The 23,817-nt window shown below is 34.1% G+C and overlaps 1 pseudogene; it reads left to right on the top strand.

Moving 5' to 3' along the window:
• Window positions 1–19,201: 19,201 nt before the first annotated feature.
• Window positions 19,202–20,188, top strand: LOC141498806 (small ribosomal subunit protein uS5 pseudogene; annotated as a pseudogene).
• The last annotated feature ends 3,629 nt before the right edge of the window (window positions 20,189–23,817 follow it).

Here is a 23,817-nt window from a genome sequence, read left to right on the forward strand (position 1 = left end):
TATTAGAGGATAGACTGTCTCACTTACGTAATTATAACCCCAGTCCTTAGTATAATACTGAAGCTAACATTTCTAATACAATATTGAATAGTAGTGGTGATAATGCACATCACTGTTTCACTACTGATCTTACTGGGAATGCCTCTAGCTTATCCCCATTGCATATAATAGTTTTTGATAGTTTCAGATAGATACTGCTTATCATTCTAAGGAATAATCCATTTATTCCTATGCTCTCTAGTATTTTTAGTAGGAATGAGTGTTGTATTTTGTCAAAGACTTTTTCAGCATCTATTGATAAGATTTCTGATGGGTTTGTTATTGATATAGTTAATTAAATTAACAGTGTTCCTAATATTGAACCAACCCTGAATTGCTGGATAAATCCTACTTGATCATAGTATATTATCTTACTTATAACTTGCTGTAATTGCTTTGCTAAGATTTCATTTAAGATTTTTTACATCTATATTCATTAGGGAGATAGGAGTGTAATTTTGTCTATTTTGACTCCTCTTGGTTTAGCTATCAGCACCATATTGGTGTGACAGAAAGAGTTAGGCAGAGTTCCATCCTCACCTATTTTGTCAAAGAGTTTATACAAAATTGGAATCTGTCTGGTTTATTGAATTTATTTTTCTGAAATAGGGGTATTTAAGTATTTAATTTCCTCCTCATTTAACCTGGGCAACTTTTATTTTTGTAAATATTCATCCATTTCAGTTAGATTTTCAAATTTTATTAGCATACAGTTGGGCAAAATAATTCAACACTGTTACTTGAGGAAATTAAAGATATTTTGCTGCAGCTTTTTACCTTTACTCTATATGTATCTCTCTACTTCCAATGAGTTTTTTATAAGCAGCATATTGTAGGACTCTGGTTTTTAATCCAGTCTGCTATTTGCTTACATTTTATGGGAGAGTTCATCCAATCCACATTCAAAATTATAATTACTAACTCTTTATTGTCCTCCATGCTATCTTCCCTCTGTTTATATTTTCCCCTTTTCTCACTTTATCGATATTTCCCAGTATTTTGTTTCCAAATTACACCACCTTCAGTGTGTTTGCCCCTTTGTATCCAAACCCCCTCCCCTTTCTTTCCCCTTTCCCTTTACTCCCTTTTCCTTCTGTTTGTTCCTCTTTTCCTCCCCCCCCCCCTTCACTTTCCCCTTTTATAACTTGAAAGCTAAGATAAGTTTCTCAACTTAACTGAGTGTATGTTAACTTAAGGCCTAATTTGATGAGAGTAAGATTCAGGTAGTCCTCATGGCCTCCTTTCTTCCCCCTCTATTGCAATAGGGCCTTTGTATCTCTTTATGTAGTGTGATTCACCCCATTCAATCTCTTCCATCCTCCTGTCTCTTTACTCTCCCCGCCCCCCCTTTTTAAGGAGATGTTGTTTCTAAGTCATTCTAACAGAGTCACAGAAAAGTCATGAGTGTCCCTCAAGTATATACTCTCTAATAGACTTAAATTCTCCAGGGTTATGAGAATCTTTCTCCCAGTGGGGATATAACTAGTTTCATCTTATTGGATAGCAGGGGGGGTTTTTGTTACCTTTTTTTAACCTTCTCATGTGGCTCTTGAGTCTCCTGTTTGATGTCCAAATTTTGCATTTAGCTCTGGTCTTTTCATCAGGAAAAGTTGGATGTCTCCTGTTCCATTAAATGTCCATCTTTACCTCTAGAAGAGAAGGCTCAGGTTTTCTGCATAGAGGATTCTTGGCTGCATTCCAAGCTCCCTTGCTTTTTGGAATATCACATTCCTGGCCCTTTGATCCCTTAATGTTGATGCAGCCAGGTCCTATGTAATACTTTCTTTCTGGCTGCTTGCAGGATTTTCTCTTTTATCTGATAGTTTTAGCCACCATATTCCCTTTCCAGAGGGGACTGATGCATTTTGCCCTCTGGTTCCATGATATCGGGGCAATTTTCCATCACAGAATCCTGTAATATTAAGTCCAGGCTTTTTTTCCTCTTTATTGTTTTCAGGAAGCCCATTGATTCTTGTTGTCTCTCTCGGTTCTTTTCTCAAGGCCAGTGATTTTTCTGATGAGATATTTTACATTTTCTTCTATTTTTTTCAATTTCTTGCTTTTGTTTAACAGATTCTTATTGTCTCATGAAGTCATTAGTTTCCACAGATTCTGTTCTTTTTTAAGAGAAGAATTTTTTCATTTCCTTTTTGCAACGCCTTTTCCAATTGGTCAATTCTATTTTTGAAAGAGTTCTCCATTTGCCCAAGTGTAGGTTTGAGATAATTATTTTCTTTTTGCATTTGCTCAGTTGAGGATTTGAGAGAATTATTTTTTTACTTATCCAAATATATTTTCCAAGGATTTCTTTTTCTTGTTGCAAGATGTTAATTTTCTCTTGCAATATGTTAATTTTCTCTTCAGCTTCTTTTCCCAATTTTTCCAATTGATTTTTAAACTCCTTCCTTATTTCTTCTAGGAATTTTTCTGTGCTGGAGACCAATTCATATTTTCTTCAGAAGACTAAGCTCTCTCTGGGTTAGGATTTGTGTCTTCAAAGTAGTTTTCAATGCCCTCCCCCTTTCACTGGTCTTTATTTTCCTAGGGTCTTGTACTGGAGCAGGGGCTGGCTCACAGACCTTTGATTTTGAAAACACTAGAGGCTTTGCTTACTGGTTTTAGTAACTCCAAGTGGGCTGACCACTAGGAGGTGCTTGTTACTTTTTCTGGAGTGTGTGTGGCCTTGATTTGAAGCTCTCTCCCTAGGTCTGGAGGCGGTGGGGGGAGCAGAAGATCTGAATTATCCTTGAACAATGTGGGCTGGGCCCTAGGGCAAAGTAGTTAATCTTGCTATTCAAATGAGGGAGCTCTGCTGCCCACACCTGAGTGTATGTGTGTGTGCGCGCGCGCGCATGGTGGGGGGGTTACTGTGTTTGTTCTAGAAAGAGGTCTCTGCTGAAAGTATGGAACTCAGAGCCCCAAGCCAAGCAGATTGATGTCTGGACACTCTGTAACTCTCTGTGCTAGAACTCACCTTCCAGCCCTGTTGGGGTTCCCCAGACCTCTACTCCCACCACCAAAACCTCTGCAGCTAAGGCCAGTCCCCTGAGTTTGCCCTGCCCCCACTGGCTTTCTGTTCTCCACTCCCAGTTCATCCATGGGCTGCTGAGACAAGACCTTGTTGGTAGATGTTCTTCTCCTAGCTTCTCTTTCTTGGTTTTATTGCTTCAATTTCTGTTAAGAGGTTTCTTTCATATAATTTCTGAGTGGAAACCAGGAGACCTTAGCACAGTGCCTGTCTTCTCTTTGCAATCTTAGCTGCAAACTTGGCAGGAAGTTGCAATCTTTCTTGATTATTCAAAATCTTCATTATTAATGCTAACATTAACATTGAATTTTAGAGCTTTGAATCTGATATCTGTGATAGCTGTACAGCATCATTTTCTATTTATTTCCTTAATTTTTAGAAGTTCCAATATTTCTACAACAAAGTTTATACAAGACTCATGTCTAAATTTTACCTAAAATAAACAAAGTCCCTTCTAAAAAAAGTTCTCAATTTACAAAGCTACTATCAGTTCCAGGAGAGCAATTCTACTACCAAAAAAGAAATATTCAAAAAAATATTAATGAGTACAAAATTAATAAGTACTTTAATATAATCCAATAAACTTGTCATACTTTCTTGAAAAGTAAGTGCCTTTTTAGAACTTCTAAATAGATACTTCACTTTCAAATTTTAACTGAGTTGTCTATAGCAGGGGTATCAAACTCACATGGAAACAGGGGTTACTAAACCATACATAATGATCTCTGTGAGATACATATGGACTTAGCTTTAAAATGTAAGGTCATCTGTGTTTTACTGTATTTTTATTTCTTTTATTAAATATTTCCCAATTATATTTTAATTTTGTTCGAGTCATGACCTTAACTGTTCTGAGTCATGGGTCACATGTTTGAAACCTTGGCTCTACACAACTTCAGATTCCAGATCTGGCAAAGAGAGCTTGGGCTCTCTTAGTCCTTTCAGGGATAGCATCCTATTGGTGGCAGTATGTCCAGAGTATCTTTTCCTTGGAGAACTGATATAGTAGTAAGAATCACCTTCCTCCATCACCACAGCCATCACCAACTCAAGAAAGCAGGAACTCTTGAATTAACAAACCAGAAATGTCCAACATTATAATATTACATGTTTTGTTTTGTTGTTCTCAATCATTGCTCCACACTAGAATTTTTCCAACAGAGTCAGAATCATCAGAGTCAGAATCTCCTGCAGTTGAAACAAACCATGATCATCATTTGGAATTATGAGATTACTAAGAATAGAAGTTAAAAAATAAATAACTGATTAGAAGTTCAGGAAGAAATCAACAGGCAACAAGGACATATAGTCCTTTAAAGTGAAGGTCTAAGAGAATGTTACTACCTCTGAAGTCTAAAAAAGGATAAGAATCCAGAAGTAAGTGGGAGTCAATTATACTAAATGCCTCAGTAGGACAAAAGGAGATAGATAACTGGGAGAAGTGATGTGTCATTTGGCAATTGGTAGATTGATGATCTTTGACTTTAGTAGACTTTAACACACTGATAAGAAGCATAAGAAAAATGAGATGACTGTTGGAGTAAAATCCTGCAAAAATCTTTTTGAATAATTTGTGGCTAGAATATCTAATTAATTCAACCAAAACATTCAGGTCAGTGTGAAATTTTTTTCAATGTTAATCCAAGCATTTCAATTTATTTTCCATAAACTTTTTCCTATAAATTTTTTTACCTGAGTTCTGTGTTTGTGTGGTGTGCGTGTGTGTGTGTGTGTGTGTGTGTGTCTATATGTGCTTGTGTTCTGGACACCTAACAGAACCCTTTTTTTCCTCTAGAAAGGAACTTCCCTCAAAAGGAACCCACAACCCAAGTATCTCCATAAACTTTGGGCCTTTAGAAATGAAAGCCCAGTTAATATTATTCAATATTATCTCCCTCTAGGGGCGGCTAGGTGGCGCAGTGGATAAAGCACCAGCCCTGGAGTCAGGAGTACTTGGGTTCAAATCCGGTCTCAGACACTTAATAAATTAGCTAGCTGTGTGGCCTTGGGCAAGCCACTTAACCCCATTTGCCTTGCAAAAAAAAATTATCTCCCTCCAATTTCTTTTATTTCGGGGGGAGGTATTTTGTTCTACAGGAATTCTGTCTTTAGATGAAGAAGAAATGAGTGAAAAAACAAAGAATCATAATTTCCTTTTCTATATTTAGGATTATGACAATAACTCTATCTAAATCAGTTTCATGTGAGGCTAATTACATTATCAAAAGACAGTAAGGTATAATGTAAGTAGTTAAGAAGACCTGGGTTTAAGTCCTGCCTGTGATACATACCATGAGCAAATCACTTAACTGGTCAATTCCCCTAAGCAACTCTACAATAGGATGAAACAGATGAATTTTCAATTACTGAGCAAATTTTCATACAACAAAAATTATAATAGCCATAATTATGATAATTTTAGCTGATATTAATATGATACTTACTATGTGCCAGGAATAGTGCTCTGCATTTTACAATTAAGATTTCATTTGATCCTCAGAACAAGCCTAAGAGGTAAATGCTATTAATAACCCCATTTTAGAGATGCAGGAACTAAGGAAAACAGAGGTTAAATGTCTTGTGCAAGGTTACATAGACGGTAAGTGTTTGCAGCTGGATTCAGAACTTCCTGACATCAGGCTAATCCCTCTATCCACTAAAGCATCTAATTGCTCTTCATATGAATTCAAAGAAAAAACAAATTTCTAAAGAAAATAATTTTGCTCAAAAGGCTTCTAAACTTAAAAATGATATTAATCTTGAGTTTGAGCTGCCATGAAGCTTCATCTATTACTTGAGACTTATTCTTCTGTGCCAATTAACTATAAAGGACAGTTTCAATACTTTTTAAAGGAAAAGCAACCAAGTCTCTTTGTTGTAGTGTCTTAAGAACCATGGTAGATATTGTTCCTACCCAAAATGGGTCTTAGGCAAATAAGGATCAAGAATTACTGATTTTTCTCAGTAGTCATTTTTTGGTAATAGAAAGACATGATTTTATTCCCAAGTCATATGTAGCCTTCTTTCTTCCAGATTCAAGAGATAATCCTTCAATATCCTGAAAGTAGTGTTATGTCCAATAATGTCATCTTCCACATATGTATAGTTTGATTCCAAGGCTCATCTTATTTGTGTTTTCTCCAGCACTGTTTTTCGACTTTCTTAAAGTTCAAGATTGAGAAAATAGAGACTACATTTGGTGGCTCCAGTTTCTTTGATGGTTTAAAAAAGTCTGTCATAAAAGACTTTATAGTATAAGAAAGATTAAAAAAAGTTGTGATATAAAGATCAAGACTAACAAACCAAAGTGGTAAAGGTTTATAGATCACACAGAAGTTTTTCAACTGAAAACAATGAATAACTCTTTCAAGTAAAGACTACCTCTTTTAGTAAAGATTAAAATTTGAAAAATGCAAAATTTGCAATGAAATAATGATACACCAAAAAATATTACATTCTAATAGACAACTAATCATTAATGCAGGAATTGCTTCTGAATACACATTCTTTATACAGTCAGGTGATTAATAATATAAATAATAATATATGTAAGAATTAGAAGAGAGAATAAAATGAAAAGATATGACATTTAATCAAAACTGGTCTATCAAGACATTTAAAAATATTAATATTCTGGGATGGCTAGATGGTGCAATGTTTAGAACACCAGCCCTGGAGTCAGGAGTACCTGAGTTCAAATCCAGGCTCAGACACTTAATAATTACCTAGCTGTGTGGCCTTGGGCAAGCCACTTAATCCCATTTGCCTTGCAAAAACCTAAAAAAAAATTATTATTCTGATAAATGGGAAAAGAATAAATGAATACCCATTCACATATGCTGTCATCCTTTACTAAGGAAATTTACCATGGTAAAATAATCAATAAATAAAAGGACACCAGAAAAAACTAGAAACTCTACTCAGGTAGCAATATGTATTTCTGTTTACCAAGGGGAGAAAGATGACAATGAAGATCAAAACAAGTTAATAAAATAAATGTTTGTAAAGTCTTAGAAAATTGTTGTTGAAGATTATCAAAATATATCATTTTAAACACCTACTATGTATAGTTTGAAACAATTAGACAGAAAAAATAATATTACAACTTTCTTCAGAAATTTGATTAATGGGAGAGCAAAGAGGGCAAAGCAGAGAAAGAGTTCAGCTGTGTTATCCTAACAACCACCTCCAAACAATTTTAAAATAATGCCTTAGGACTTCCTGGGTAAAGCCACTGCTAGTATGTATTCCCAGAACTTTTCCTGAAGCAACATTAAATGAAATCTCTAAACAGACTCTAGAGCAGGAGGAGGGAACCTCTGGTGCTCAAGTCATATTGTTTTGGCATTGTCAAGGCTATTGCAGAGGGAACTAGATAGTCAATAAATCTAGTAGCTTTTTAGGGGTGAATTAATTAAATGTTTGACCAAATATAGCCCATGAATGATGTTATAAAAATCCAATGGCCCATGGCAGAAAAAAAGATTCCCTATGCTTGCCCTAATGTGATAGAATGCACTCATAAACACACACACACACACACACACACACACACACACACACACACACACAGACATACACACACACAAAATAAAAGGAGTGAAATAACTTTGGGGCTCAAGATATCTTGAAGGAACTTCAGGAAAGGTCTATCTCATGTGGGTAAAATAAGAGTGCAGCCCAGCATGTGCAGGAGCCCTATAATTCTTAGCCACAGTGCAGTCCAGATCCCAGCTCAGCAGGCTGGCAGAGAGGGTACAAACCCACAATCCAGAATGAAAAGTCCAAGCCTGAGAACATTGATGAAGTTGATGGGAAAGGGTTGGCTACCCTAAAACAGAGAGCAAGCTGGAAGAGCCTGAGATCCCAAAACATAAAACCAAGGACCAGAATCCCAGTCCACTGCACAAAAAGTTGCCACTATGGTCCTGGTCCTAGAAGAGAGTTCAACTTTCAAAATAAGCAAAAAGGCAAAGGAGTGTTAGCCATAGAAAGCTACTAAACTGGTAGGGAAGATAGAAAATCCATCTCAGAAGAGGAAAACAATGACAAAATGCCTACATGTAAAGCTTCAATGTAATTGGTCTCATGTCCAAAAAGGCCTCTTATGTTCTTGTAAGAACGCAAAAAGGATTTTAAAAATTAACGAACAGCAGAAGAAAAAATTGAGAAAAGAGATTCATGCAGAAGAATTAAGAAAAATTGACTGAAAAAATAATACTTTTAGAAGCAAAATTGACCAAATAGAAAAAAGAAAGCAGCTCCTTTAAAAGCAAAATTGAAAAAAAAAAAATAACATTGACTAACTGCAAAAGGAAAATAACTCCTTGTTTTGTTTTTGTTTTTTAGGTTTTGGCAAGGCAAATGGGGTTAAGTGGCTTGCCCAAGGCCACACAGCTAGGTAATTATTAAGTGTCTGAGACCGGATTTGAACCCAGGCACTCCTGACTCCAAGGCTGGTGCTTTATCCACTAGGCCACCTAGCCACCCCGGAATATAACTCCTTGAAAAGTAAAATTAACCTTTGCATTTTGTTACTATTTTTCTAGTTGTATAAATTTTTTGGTAGTTTGAATGATGTTATATTTAATTAGCAATTTAATTTAGGTAGAATTGTCATTTTTTATTATATAAGCTCAGCCTTCCTATCAGCAATTGACATTTTGCCAGTTGTTTAGATCTGACTTCATTTGTGTATAAAGTGCTTTGTATTTATATACTTTCTGTGTTTATCTTAGAAGGAGAATTTCTAAGTATTTTATGTTGTCTATAACAAAAGTCTCAGAAAAATAGGAATTGGACAGAAGCCCCAAAAGAATTCCCAGAAGTACTAAAAACTGCTTTTCAAAATCAAATAAGAGTGGTAAAGGACAGAATTAGATTAAAACTGAATTAAAACTGAAAATAAAACAAAAACTATTTAAAGGCAATTAAGAGTCTGGTAAAAATGCACAAAATATACTGAATAATTGCTCAAGAGTTCAAAATTTTCATTGAAGAAACATACTAAAAATTAGAATTGGGCAAGTGGAAGTTAATGACTCCATAATACATCAAGAAACAAAGTCAAAAGAATGAAAAAAAGGAAGAAAAAGTGACATTCCATTGGAAAAGCAACTGACATAGAAAATAGAGGAGATAATTTTAAAATTACTAGATTTCCTTAAATCCATGATCAAAGAAAGAGATTAGACATCAATTTCAAGAAGTTGTCAAGGAAAACTATCATAACATCTAGAATGAGAAGGTAAAATAGAAACTGAATGAGTCTGAAAAGTTCACCTGAGATTTCAAAATGAAATTTTGCCAGGAACATTGTAGAAAAATTCCAGAATTTCCAGGTCAAAGAGAAAATACTTCAAGCAGTCATAAAGAAATAGTTCAAATATCAATGAAGGACAATCCAGATAAGCTAGGAACTAGCATCTACATCATTAAAGGATTGATGAGCTTGGGTTGATATTACAGAGAGCAAAAAAGTTGAGATTACAACCAAAAATAAACTACTCAGCAAAACAGTATAATCCATAACGGGGGAAAATGACTATTTAATGAAATAGAAAACTTTTATATATCTGTGTTGATAAGACCAAAGATAAATAGAAACCTTCACTTTCAAATACAAAAATCAAAAGTATAAAAAGGTAAGTATGAAAGAGAAACCATAGAGGAAATCAATTAAGTCAAACTATTTACCTTTATATATGGGAAGATGAGACCATATATCTTCTAAGAATTTTATCATTATTAGGGAAGGCAGAAGAATTCTAATTGGAGAGTTCAGTAATTAGTTGATTATGTTTGATGATATAAAAATGGATAGGCAAGAAATGGGAATACTCTAAGTGAAGGGGAGAAGGCAGAGGTAGAAAGGGAAAAAAGGCATATAAAGTAAAACTTTTACAGTGAAGGCTAAAATATAGGGCAATGTTTGACCCTCACTGACATTTAAATGGACTCAAGGATTTGTGTATATGTGTACATATATGTGTGTGTGAATTGCTAATATTCCTAAAAAGTACCATCAACAATGAAGTAATATCACTAAAAAACAAAATTACTTTTCATTCAATCTCTTAAAAAGAAAGAAAATTACAGGAGGAAATACTAAAAGATATTAGTAAGTGACTTTTCCTATCAGAGCTAGATAAATAAAATGATAAAAATAAAGTTTTAAAAAATCAAAGATATGAGCAGAATCTTATAAAAGTTAAATATAACAGAGCTCAGGAGAAAACTGAACGGAAATAGGAAGATGTCTAACTTTTGTCAGTTGTATATTGCATCTTCACAGAAATTGATCAAATTTTGGGCATAAAACCCTTACAGGCAAATGTAGAAAAGCAAAAATATTTAATATATTTTTTCATACCATAGTTCAACGAAATAACATTAAATAAAAGGCCATGGAAGCATAAATTAAACATTAATTGAAAACCAATCTAATCTTAAAAAATAAACCACTATGAGAACAAAGTATAGAAACAAATAATATCTTTAAAGAGAATAACAATAATGTAAGATGAAGCCAAAACAGTACATAGGAGAAATTTAATTCTTTTAAATGCATACATAAATAAAAGAGATAAAGAGCAGCTAAATGAATTGGACATTCAACTAAAAAAATTGAAAAAGAAAACGTTAAAAATCTCCAATTGAACATCAAAATGGAAATCCTGAAAATTAAATGAGATTAGTAAAATTTAAAGTGAGAAAACCATTGAGCTAAGAAATAAAAAAAAGAGTTGGTTTTATGGAAAAAAATAGAAAAATCATTGATTAATTTGATTTTTTTCAAAAAAGAAAGAAAATTAAATTACCAGTTTCAAAAATAAATGGAGTTAAAACACCATGAATGATGATGAAATTGAAGCAATCATTAGGAATTATTTTGCCCAATTACATACAGTACAACCGATAATCTAAATAAAATGAAATTACAAAAATATAAATTGACTAGATTAATAAACTGATTAAAAGTGGAAAGGATTTGTCAAAATTTATATTAACAAATTACCCTATATGAATAATAGTAGGATCACTGCATTTGAATTTCTATACCACAGTTCCCAAATGAGCTATTCAAAAAGATGGAAATGATACAAAAATACTAGGAAGTTCCCAAATCAAATATAAACAAAGAAAATGTTGAGTCAGTCAATAGACATTAATTAAGAATCTACTATGTGACCAGTATATACTGTAATAAATGATAAGAATGCAAATATGAAGACTGTCCCTTCCCTCAAGTAACCTACTATCATAATAGGGTAAGATAGCAACAAAAAAGAAAATTGAAAAGAAGAGATGGTTGAGCTGGGAATCTTCCTTTTAATGGAAGTTTCATGAGGAGATTTTTTCCATACAGCCCTCCAATCAGACCAGCAAAAATAGTGATAAGGTATGAATACCAAGGCTGATTTTATTACATATTACATTATATTACATATTACAAATGAAATGGGAAGTTCTCTTTAGATTTTAAGACGTTCCAACTATTCTTATTAGCAGGTGTCAGTGAATTCCAGAGCCTGCTAAGGGAGATTTTTAATTATTCAAAAGAGTTAAGTCTAACTATCCACACAAGGAAAAAAATGGATGAGGATTGTCTATTGCTCAGACTACAATAGTCATCTGGAGTTAGTTCATCAACATATTTATCTCGCATGTACACCAAAGATAGACAATGAACTTGGCCTAGAACCAAATAAGAGGAAAGACTGGACTATATTACCTTCAGGAAATTGTGCAGTATTTCATTTTCCAGTCTTATTGAACATCAATCCTTTTACATTTAAAAATTTTTTTCCTAACTTTTGAAGCCAAATTTCTAGGGAATAAAACAGCCCATAATGATTACCTTGATTTAGCCAGTCCCCTCATTCTCCTCATCCCCTTGCAGTCTGTCTTCTGATCTCATTATTAAATTTAAACTGCTCTTCATTTCGAGATCAGAAGACCTTAACTCAATTGTATTAATCTCTTCATCTCTCTGCAGTATTTGCCATTGTTGACCTACCTCTATTTCTGGCTATTCTTTCTACACTAGGATATTTCAGTACTGTAAGACAGTCAACAAGCATTTATTAAGTGCTCACAAAGTTCAGGCATTGTTAACCAGATCTAAGCTGGGGAAAAGCAAAGCTGCTCTTTCACAGTTCTATTAATTATCTGTTGCTCCTCCAGATTCTACCTTGCTGGAAATTAAATAGCCTAATGTAAGGAATGAGTGGATCAAAGGACAAATCATAAAAACAATAATTTCATGCAAGACAATGACAACAATGAATCATCCTAGCAAATTTGTAGAATGCAGCAGTTCATAGGGGAAATTCTTTTAATCTCTAAATGCTTATATAAATAAAACAGAAAAAAGATCAGTGAATTGAGGATGCAAGTAAGAAAGCTAGAAAAAGAACAAATTAAAAATCCCTATTTAAATAACAAATTAGAAATTCTCAAAATCAAGGGAGTAATTAATAAAATTGAAAGCAAGAAAACAATTGATAATAAATAAAACTAATTATAAAAAAGAAAGAAGAAAAGAAAAATACTAGTATGAAAAATGAAAAGAGTGCACTAAGCACCAATGAAAAGGAAATTAAAGTAATAATTAGAACTATTTTGCCCAACTTTATTCAAATAAATTTGATATTGGGTGTCTAGGTGGCGCAGTAAATAGAGCACCAGTCCTGGAGTTCAAAGCCTCAGACACTTAATAGTTACCTAGCTGTGTGGCCTTGGGAAAGCCACGTAACCCCATTGCCTTGCAAAAAATAAAAAGAAATAAAGAAATAAATTTGATAACCTGAGTGAAATGGATGAATGTTTACAAAAACATAAAAACTGCACAGAATGACAGAAAAAAGAAACAAAATACTTAACCCCATTTTAGGAAAAAAAATGTACAAACCATCAATAAACTCCCTAAGAAAAAATATCCAGGGCCAGATGGATTTGCAAGTGAATTTTACCAAACATTTAAGAAACAATTAATTCTAATTCTATATAAACTATTTTTAAAAATAGAAAGAGGATTTCTGCTAAATTGCTTTATGATATCAACTTAGTACTGATACCTAAGCAAGGAAAAGTCAAAACAGAACAATGTCCCTAATGAATATTGAAGTAAAATATTAAATTAAATATTAGCAAGGAGTGGTGGAGCCAAGACAGCAGTGTGAAGGAAGCATTTCCCAGAAACTCCTTACCCAAAAGAACTCCAAAAATCATCAAATAATGACACGGACCAAAATTTAGTGGGACAGAACCCACAGAAAGACTGACTGATAAAATTACCCAGTCCAAGATAACTTAGAAGCTCCACTGGAAAGGTATATTTCACCAGGACCAGGGGTTGGAAAAAAGCCCCTGCCACAGCCCAGTGCAACCCAGCCCAGCCCAGCCCACGGATCACTGGGAATAGCTTGAAGGGGAGGTGAGAGAACTCTACTGCACCAGAAGGAGTGTGGAGTGAGTAGCACCCACTGCAGAGCAGCCCTGTGATAAGAACCTGCAGCAGGAATCTGGGGAAACCAGTCTGCACCTCCAGAGCACAGCCCACAGACAGTAAGGGGAGACCACATAAATCTCTGCTGTCCCTGGGGAAGGACTCTGCTCTTTGCCCACTCTCAAATGCAAGTTGCAGTTTGACCTTCCATAATATGATAGCAAGGATCCTCCTCATAGCTCCAGGGAAGAGGGGAGTGCCTATAGTCATCTACATATAAAAGCACAGGCAAGAGAGCATAAGACATTGGAAGAATAAAGGTCCCAATGGTAGTGGGGAGGAATGGCTGGAGGGAATTGCAACAGCAACAGTGGAAAAATATGGAAGTAGCTTTTATGATAGACTTATCATAAAAAATGTGATCCACCTGAGATAAAGCTGATGGTATCAGAACACAGACTGAAACACATTCTTTTCCTCTTTCCTTTTACTTTATTTCTCATTATGTTTACTCTTAAACAAGAATATTTTAGTATTGCATAAAAAAAGAACATTTGTACAAAAATATTCATAGCAGCTCTGTTTATGGTGGCAAAGAATTGGAAATTAAGTAAATGTCCTTCAACTGGGACATGGCTTAATAAAATGTGGTATATGCATGTGATGGAACAGTATTGTTCTACTAGAAGCCAGGAGAGATGGGAATTCAGGGAAGCCCAGAAAGATTTGCATGGACGGATGCTGAGTGAGATGGGCAGAGCCAGAGGAACATTGTGCACCCTAGCAACAACATGGGGGTGATGACCAACCTTGATGGACTTGTTCATTCCATTAGTGCAACAATCAGGCACAATACTTTATTTTTCTTCCTTAAGGATATGATTTCTCTCTCATCACATTCAACTTAGATCAATGTATATCATGGAAACAATGTAAAGACTAACAGACCCTTCTGTGGTGGGGTAGGGGGGAAGGAAGTAAGATTATGGGAAAAAAATTGTAAAAAATAAAAATATTAGCAAGGAGTTTGTAGGATATTACTAGAATAATATAACATGATCAAGTAGGATTTATGCCAGGTGTACAGGGATGGTTCCTTATTAGGAAAAAATCAACATAATTGACCATATCAATAAGAAAATTAATAGAAATTGTATGATTATCTCAATAGATGCTGAAAAAGCCCTTGATAAAATACAACACTCATTCAAATTAAAAAATATGAGAGCACATAGGAATAAGTAGTTTTTTTCCTTAAAATAATGAATCATATATATATATATATATATATATATATATATATATATATATATGTAAAACCATGAACAAGCATTATATGTAATTGGGGATAAGCTAGTATTCCCAATAAGATTAAGGGAGAAATAGGATGTCCATTATCAACATTACTATTCAATATCATATTAGAAATATTAGCTTTGGCAATAAGAAAAAAAGAAATTGAAGGAATTAGAATAATCAATGACGAAACAAAACTTTCCTTGTAGATGATAGGATGGTATCTTTAGAGAACACTATGAAATCAACTATAAAACTACTTGAAACAACTCTAGCATTTCTAAATATGACCACTAAAGCCCAAGAGCAAGAGATAGAAAGATAAATTCCTCTGTAAGTAACTGTGGAACACATGAAATACTTAGGAATCCCCCTCCCAAGATAAAATCAGAAAATATATGAACACAATTACAAAACATTTTTCAAACAAAATCAAATTTTAAAAATTGGAAAAATATCATTTGCTTAGGGTTTAGTCATGCTAATATAATAAATATTACAATTCTACTCAAATTAAATTACTTATATAAACTACTGAAATTAGTCAAACTACCAAAAAAACTTTTTTACTGAGCTAGAAAAAATAGCAACAAAATTCTCCTGGAGCAATAAAAGGTCAAGAATAAAGGGAATTAATGAAAAAAATCAAAGGAAGGTTCTAAGCTATAACAAATCTAAAACTTTATTATAAAGACTAAAGACTAAAATTGTCTGATACTGGCTAAGAAAAACAATATATCAGTGGTTACATTAGGTACAAAAGAAACAGTACTAAATGACTATATTAATCTACTGTTTGATAAACTTAACTCACTTTTTTTTCAAAAACTCCTGAGAAAATTGGAAAGTAGTAATGGCAAAAACTAGGCATAGACCCACATCTCCTACCATATACCAAAATAAATTCAAAATGGTCATAAGGTTTAGACATAAAGGATAATACCATAGACCAACTGAGAGAACAAGAAATACTATTTGTCAGATCTATGGAGAGGGGAGAAGTTTATGACCAAATATGAGACAGAGAACATTACAAATTGCAAAATGTAGGGGCAGCTAGGTGGCACAATGGATAGAGCACTGGCCCTGGAATCAAGAGACCTGAGTTCAAATTCAGTCTCAGACACTTAATAATTGCCTAGCTGAGTGACCTTGGGCAAGTCACTTAACCCCATTGCCTTAAGTAAATAAATAATTTTTTAACTTGCAGAAAGGATGATTTTAACAATAAAGTAAAAAAGTTTTAGCATTAATAAAACCAATGCAATCAAAATTAATAGGGATGCAGAAAGCTGGGAAACAATTTTGACAGCTAGTTTTCCTGATAAGGATTCATTTCTGAAATGTATAGAGAACTGAATCAAATTGATCAGATTATGTCATTCTCTAATTGATAAATGGTTAAAGGATATTAACAGGCAATTTGCAGATGAAGAAATTAAAGCTATCTTTAGCTATATAAAAAATGCTCCAAATCATTATTGATTAGAGAAATGTAAATTAAAACAACTCTGATGTACCACCTCACACCTATCAGTTTGGTTAAGATGACAAAAAAAGGAAAATCATCAATATTGGAGAGGATGTGGGAAAATTGGCAGGCTAATGCATTGTTGGTGGAGTTGTGAACTAATCCAACAATTCTGGAGAACAATTTGGAACTGTGTCCAAAAGGCAATAAAACTGGGCATACTTTGTTTCAGCAATACCATCTGTATCGCAAAGTAATCATAAAAAATAGGAAAAGACCCTTATGTACGAAAATATTTTTAGCAGATCTTTCTGTAACAAAGAATTAGAAATTGAGGGAATGCCCACCAATTGGGGAATGGCTGTACAAAGTTATGGTATATGAATGTTATTGTGTCCTATTGGTCTGTAAGAAATCATCAGGGGCCAAATTTTAGAGAAGCCTAAAAAGACTAGTAATAAACTGATGTTGAGTGAAGTGAGCAGAACAAAGAAAACATTGTAAGCATTAACAACAACACTGTAAGATGATCAGCTATAATGGATGAAGCTCCTCTCAGAAATTCAGCAATCAAGGACAATTCTAAGAGAATTGTTATGGACAATGTCATCCATATCCAGGGGAAAAACTATAGAATCTGGATGTGGAGCATGCTTACTTTTTAAAAAACTTCTTTTATGTTTTTCTTTCTTTCTTCCTTTCTTCCCTACTTTCTTTCTTTCTTTCTTTCTTTCTTTCTTTCTTTCTTTCTTTCTTTCTTTCTTTCTCACTTTCTTACTTTCTTTCTCACATTCTCACTTTTTAAAAACTTATTTTATGTTTGTTCTTTCTTTCTCATTGTTTTCCCTCCTTAGTTCTAATCCATCTTTCACAATGTCACTACTTGTACAACTTTTTCCTGATTGTTCACCACCATGGGGAGGGGAGAGGGAAGAGAAGAAGGCAGAAAATGCATAATTCATATAAATTTACAAATGGATGAATATTGAAAACTAACTTTGTATGTAATTGGGAAATAAAATAAAGTAATAAAACCAAATAAAAAGAAAAGGAAGGACAAGCAAAAAGAAATAGCTCTTAGCAAAATATCTAGTATATAAGTTTATTCTCGCCTTCCCACCTAATAAGTGTTTGTTAATTGAATCTTTTTCTGAAACATAAAATAAAAAAATATGAAAGCATAAATAAATATTAAATATTGTCTAATTCAATATCTCATTTTCTAGATAAGGAAAATGAGAATCAACAAGATCAAGTGATTTGATTAAGATCATAAGGCTAATCAGTAGCAGATTCCAGTATCGATCCAGTATCCAGGTCTTCTATCTTATAATATTTTTTTCCAATACACCAAATAATATTGTCTAACTTATAATCATTTGTGAATGTCATCTTCCCTACTAGACAGTAAGTCCCTTGATAACAGAAATCCTATCATTCATCTCTAGTGTGTCTCTGTTAGCACCTATGGCAGTGCCCAAACATAGAAAACCTTTAATACCTGCCTGTTCCATTCAGAAAGGATGGGTAAGGGGGAGATAGAAATTATGCCTGGGAAGGAAATGGAAAGTTCTGCTGATAGAGCATAATGAAATTTAAAATAATGTTGGCATAGAATCCTTACCTCAAACTCTGATGATGTGCCTCAAAGAGAGTTTCTCTAGGATAAGAAATATTCCTTTCATTCAAATACAAGGGAAAAATCTATTTTAAATATAGTACCAATAACCCAGTCTATAAATATTTTATAATACACAAAGTGTTAAGCAAGCATTTGAGGTAATTCTACACAAAACGGGGGAAAAAAACTCTGATACTTAAATAATCAACAATGCTTTTGTATCATTATAGTAATTTCTTTTCATTCCTACTGTTTAAAAGCTCTACATGAGTGCATATTGATAGAGTCTCCAAGAGGGAAAAATATCATAACAATGATAATAATGTTAATATATTGTGTTGGAGTATCTTTCCCTGGAGTACTTTGAAACTGGAATAGATTTCTGTTTCTTTGGGGTGGCTAAGATATGTTTCTGCCTAAAAGCAATACACAAAGATGACTTGAGATCCCTTCTAAATGAGGAGTTGAGATAAATGTATATATATACCCATATTCACATTTATAGGTATACATATAATCATGTCTATGCATATGCACATATATATTTATTGTGTATGAAGTTAGCATGAGTCTATAGTGACTCGATAAATTACTGAAACTCAGATAGTATATATATATATATATATATATATATATATACACAAAAAAGGAAAATGATAAACCACCCTTTACATGTCTCTAGAAGATATAAATATATTCATATATATTTATATACATGTATTTGCATTATGTTTGCATGTGTGATCATATGTGTGCATGTATATATGTGTGTGTGTGTGTGTGTGTGTGTGTGTGTGTGTGTGTGTATATATATATAAACCCAATAACACCCAAAACAATTCTTTTAAACAACCTTGCTCATCTCCATTGTTTAGATAAGGAATCACTAGAAATCTAGCATTTACCCAAATTTACTGGAGAATCACAGTTTACTCCAAAACTAAATTCTAAATTACTATAACCCCAATATAGCATTCTAGTCCAGACTATTCTTCACAAAGGGGAAATTCAGTGACAATTAAAAAAATTTCTTACTGACTAGTCAATCAGGAAATATAAACTGTCATGTAAAATGATTTTTCATCAAAAGAAGCTATTGGGAAAGAAATTGAAATATATCTGCCATCTCTCAGGAAAAAAGTAAGGGATATGAATGAGAAGCCAATTCTTACATATAGAGGCCCATTGCTATGCACAGCCATTATGTTGTTTTTCTATATTACAAGGAAAAATTAAATTAATCTAGCTGAATAGTCAGGAAGACTGTTCATCGCTTCTACTTCCAGCAAACACCAAATGGTGGAGGATGTCAGTGCTGCAGGAGGAGCAGGAGGCCCCAGGGGCCTGGGAGTCAGAGGCCAAGGTGGCTTCCACAGTGGCTTTGGCAGTGGAGGGTGAGGGAGGGGCTGGGATTGAGGTTGAGACCACAGTCACAAGGCGTGGGGCCCAGGGAGGAAAGACTGAAGGCAAGGAGTGGGTTCCAGTCACTGAGCTGGGCCTCCTAGTCAAGGACATGAAGATCAAGTCTTTGGAAGAGATTTTATCTTATCTCCCTTCCTATCAAGAAGTGTGAGATCATAGATTTCTTCCTGGAATCTTCATTGAAAGATGAGGTTCTAGGGGAGGCTAGGTGGCACAGTGAATAGAGCATCAGCCCTGGAGTCAGGAGTACCTGGGTTCAAATGTGGTCTCAGACACTTAATAATTATGTAGCTGTGTGGCCTTGGGCAAGCCACTTTACCCCGATTGCCTTGCCAAAAAAAAAAAAAACCTAAAAAAAGAAAAATGAGGTTCTGGAGATAATGCCTGTTCAGAAACAAACTAGAATTGACAAGGTACCAGGTTCAAGGCTTTTGTGGTCATTGGTGACTACAATGGCTAAGTTGGTCTGGGTGTCAATCTTTCAGTGAAGTGGTCACAGCTATTCGTGGTGCTATCATTCTGGCCAAGCTTTCCATCATTCCTGTGAGACATGGCTACTGGGGGGAACAAGATTGGCAAGTCTCACATAGTGCCATGCAAGATCACTGGGCAATGTGGATCTGTTCTGGTGCGGCTGATCCCCAACCCTAGAGATACTGACATTGTCTCAGCTCCTATGCCTAAGAGGCTCCTAATGATGGCTGGAATTGATGACTAAACTCAGACCTGTGGAAGGAGACTGTGTTCAGTAAATCTCCCTATCAGGAATTCACTGATCATCTTGTGAAGACTCACACTCATGTGTCTGTTCAGAGGACCCAGGCAGCTGCTGTAGCAACCACAAAGATTTGTTTTTTATAAACAAGGAATAAATTGAACCATGCCTGTGGTAAGGAGAGAATATCAGAAAATCAATGTGGTGTAAAAACAATAATAAAACTTAGAAAACAAGTTGGTTTTTTAAATAAAGGAATCTTGGAATTTTTCCAGTTCTATTTATTCTAGTACCACAAATAATATTAGATTCATAATATTAGAATCTTAAAAGAATTACAAGACCTTTCAATAATTCCTTAGCACAGGGACATCATGGACACCTTGCATTCTATTATCTGAATTAAAGGAGTTATCTGCTGTTTGCCTTAGCAATGACTCAAATACAAAATGGTATCAAATGGTTATAAAGGGTTTTGCAGAAGTACTATTAAAATAACAATGAGAAAAATAACAAATCATCAAAAACTTTCCAAATGTTTCTTGTGTATGCCAAAATTTTAAAAACTACAATGATCCATGAAATTCTTCAGCTCCAGCAAGGGGAAGGAAAGTATCATTTAAAATTATTTCCTCAGAGGTAAACTCCATTAAGGGACCATGTCTTTAGAAACAATAGCCATCACTTCTGATGCTATCCTACAACAATGAACTCAAAAGAAGAAATAACCTCCAAATACCATTTTTAAACATTCTGCCTCCAGTTTCTGATTGTTCAACCACCAACTACTCAAGTGCAATCTAAGATCTGTCCATCTGTCTGACTTGTCTTCTTATTATCCCTCATAAATTGCTTACCACCAAATTATTCAAAGAATAGTGTGCCTCATACCCATTAGGCAATGAAAACAAAATATGTAATTTAAACACCCATTTCTCCATCCAAAACTTCAGTTCAAAGGTGAAAGTACTCTAAAGCATTGGATGAAATTGTTGCTTTTAAGTTTGCTTTGTGAAGAAGGATTTCATGACTCTTGACCCCCAGAGGCTTGTTCTTTGACCTACCACTTTTCTCCACCATCTGGCATGTTTACTTGAAGCAAATGCCTAGGGTCATAGGGCAAAGCAGACATGTGGAGAGACAGCTTTGTCATAAAAGCAGTAAAGAATGAGTGGGTGCTTCTGAATATAGCACTGTGCATTTTGTTCAGCTGCTAAGAATAATAAAGTAAGGTTACTTATACGGTAAAAGGCAAAATAAATAGGAATGCAGCTACCATATAGGCAAGGAGCCAGAGAAAATACACAATACAATGGTTTCAAATTTCTGTATTTTTTCTTTTCCTCCATTTCTGGATGAGCATGTTTTATGCCTTATAGAACTTATTTCTAAATAATGTTTCTAAAGATAAAAAATGCTGTTTATATATTAAATTAGAAATATTGAATATTCAGAAAGACTTTTATTAGCCTAGCTGTCTCAAAGCTATCTAATCAGGACTGAGTGAGGTCCATTGAGGTCACCATTTTTTTCATTCCCAACACATTATAACAAAAAAATGTTAATAATATTAAAATAATTGTTTTATTAGTAGAAGTAATATAAATAATGATTAAATAATGATTCAACCAAAACTAATTGCATCCTTTAATATACATAAAATAGATAATTCTGGAGAGTGTTAGGATTGCTTACATTATAAGGGCATGCCATTCTGTCCATATTTTTTGTAAGGCCTAACTCCATGAACTAACTGGTCTTTGAGAGAATTCCTGAGGTCTTTATTGACCCATAAATCTGTGCTTCTTAGTGCAATGGAGTTGTTTCAGGGAATGAAGACTGATTGGAGTTTTACAAAGTCTGCAAAAAATAATGTTAACACAGAGTATTAATTCATTGTGACTCTCAGAATAGTATGAACAAAGAATTTTCTGCAAATAGGCAGGCTAATTCTGAAGAAACTTATTATCTACCAGGCACTGTGCTAAGCATTGAAAATACAAACACAAACAAAAAAGAAAGATAATCTCTTCTTTCCAGAATTTACATTCTTATGGAAAAAAGTAACACATAAAAGGGAGCTCAAAGGTTAGGGGATAGGTACAAAGTATCCATACTGGTTCATAGAAGCAAAGTCTAGAGAATTAGAAGCATAATGAGGAGGAAAATGAAACATGGCTAACACAGGTCTATGCCCAGAATAAAAGTTCCTGGAAGGAACTCACCAAGCAGGAAAAGGTTAACATGTTAAAGGGATGTGCCAGCATAAGGCCACAGAGCCTAAGGGAAAGTGCAGATGGTAGGGAACTAAGTCATAGTGGTGAGCTCAGGAGAGTCAGAAACACTGCTTGTTTATGAGAATAATTTCAGGCAATTAAGAAGCTTATACAGCCTTTTAAAAAACTACTTGTGGCAGGTCAATAGTAAGGTGAGATATGCTATATGTTGACTCCTTTGCCAACTAGCCATGAAAAAGACAATATCTCCAATCATAGCAAAAATCTTTTTCTCAAAGTTTCCCTTGTTTTTCACTCAAGAGAAAGGTAGATAGAGATCCTCTGTGTCTACATTAGGAGAGTGTTTGCTTTATGATTCAATATTGATCTAATATTTTAATTACTTAATTCTATCTTCCATTCCCAATGACTAAGTGGTCAAAGGATAAGAATAATTTTTTCAGAGAATTGTAAACTATTCAGAACTAACCAAAGAACACTCCAAATTATCAGTACAAGAAATAAAAATCAAAATAATTCTTAGGTTTCACTTCATACCCAGAAATTTAGCAAAGATTAAAAAAGGTAAGAAAAGATGAATCATACTGAAAGGGTTGGGGAAAGACAATGAAATTAATACACCTTTGGTACAGCCATGAAGTAAACTAATGAAAAGTAAGAATACAATGTTCCTACATTTGGACTCAAGAATTCCAATGCTGGGCACATATATATCCCAAGGAAGACAAAAAGAAAACTCATAAATGCAAAGATCAATGCATTCATGCAATTTTAATAACTGGAAACTTCAACTATGCAATGGCTAAATAAATTGTGGTACAGAAATAATAGGGCAAATTATTATGACACAAAAAATGATAAATATGAAGACCAAAGAATGGAATGGCAAAACAGAAAACCTGATGTAAAGTAAATAAGTAAATCCAAGAAAAAGAATTTACTATGACAGTGTAAAGGGGAAAAAAGAAAAAAAACCTAGAAATGAACACCATATAATTATAATGACCAAACTTGACCCCCAAAAAGATAAAATATTTTTTGCATATATGAAAGAAGAGAGGGAGAACATTGTAAATACTGGCAAATTCGAAGTGTTTTGCTCATTTGTTTTGCTGAACTGTCTCTTTTTTTGCCCTTGTTTATATTGTTCTAATTATTACTACATGGGATGGTTTTTTGGGTTGTAGGGGAAGATGTACAGATAGATAGAGATATAGGCAGATGATATAGATTAGAGATAGAGATAGAGATGATAGAGACATAGACATAGACATAGACATAGAGATAGGAGATGGAGATGGAAATAGGTCTAAATATATATATAAAGGGGATTTCATTTTACAAATAAGTAACATTACTGTGTAGATAATATTACATGACCTTAAAGCTTCCCATTAGATACAGGATGAGGAGCTCAAGTTGACTAAAATATATTTTTTCAAAATATCCTAAATTGGATCCAGTATTCTACAAGAACTCCAGAGTGTACACACTCACATGCACACACACACACACACACACACAACACACACACACAC

This window comes from Macrotis lagotis, chromosome X (genome assembly GCF_037893015.1).
Source record: "Macrotis lagotis isolate mMagLag1 chromosome X, bilby.v1.9.chrom.fasta, whole genome shotgun sequence".
Lineage (NCBI taxonomy): Eukaryota > Metazoa > Chordata > Mammalia > Peramelemorphia > Peramelidae > Macrotis > Macrotis lagotis.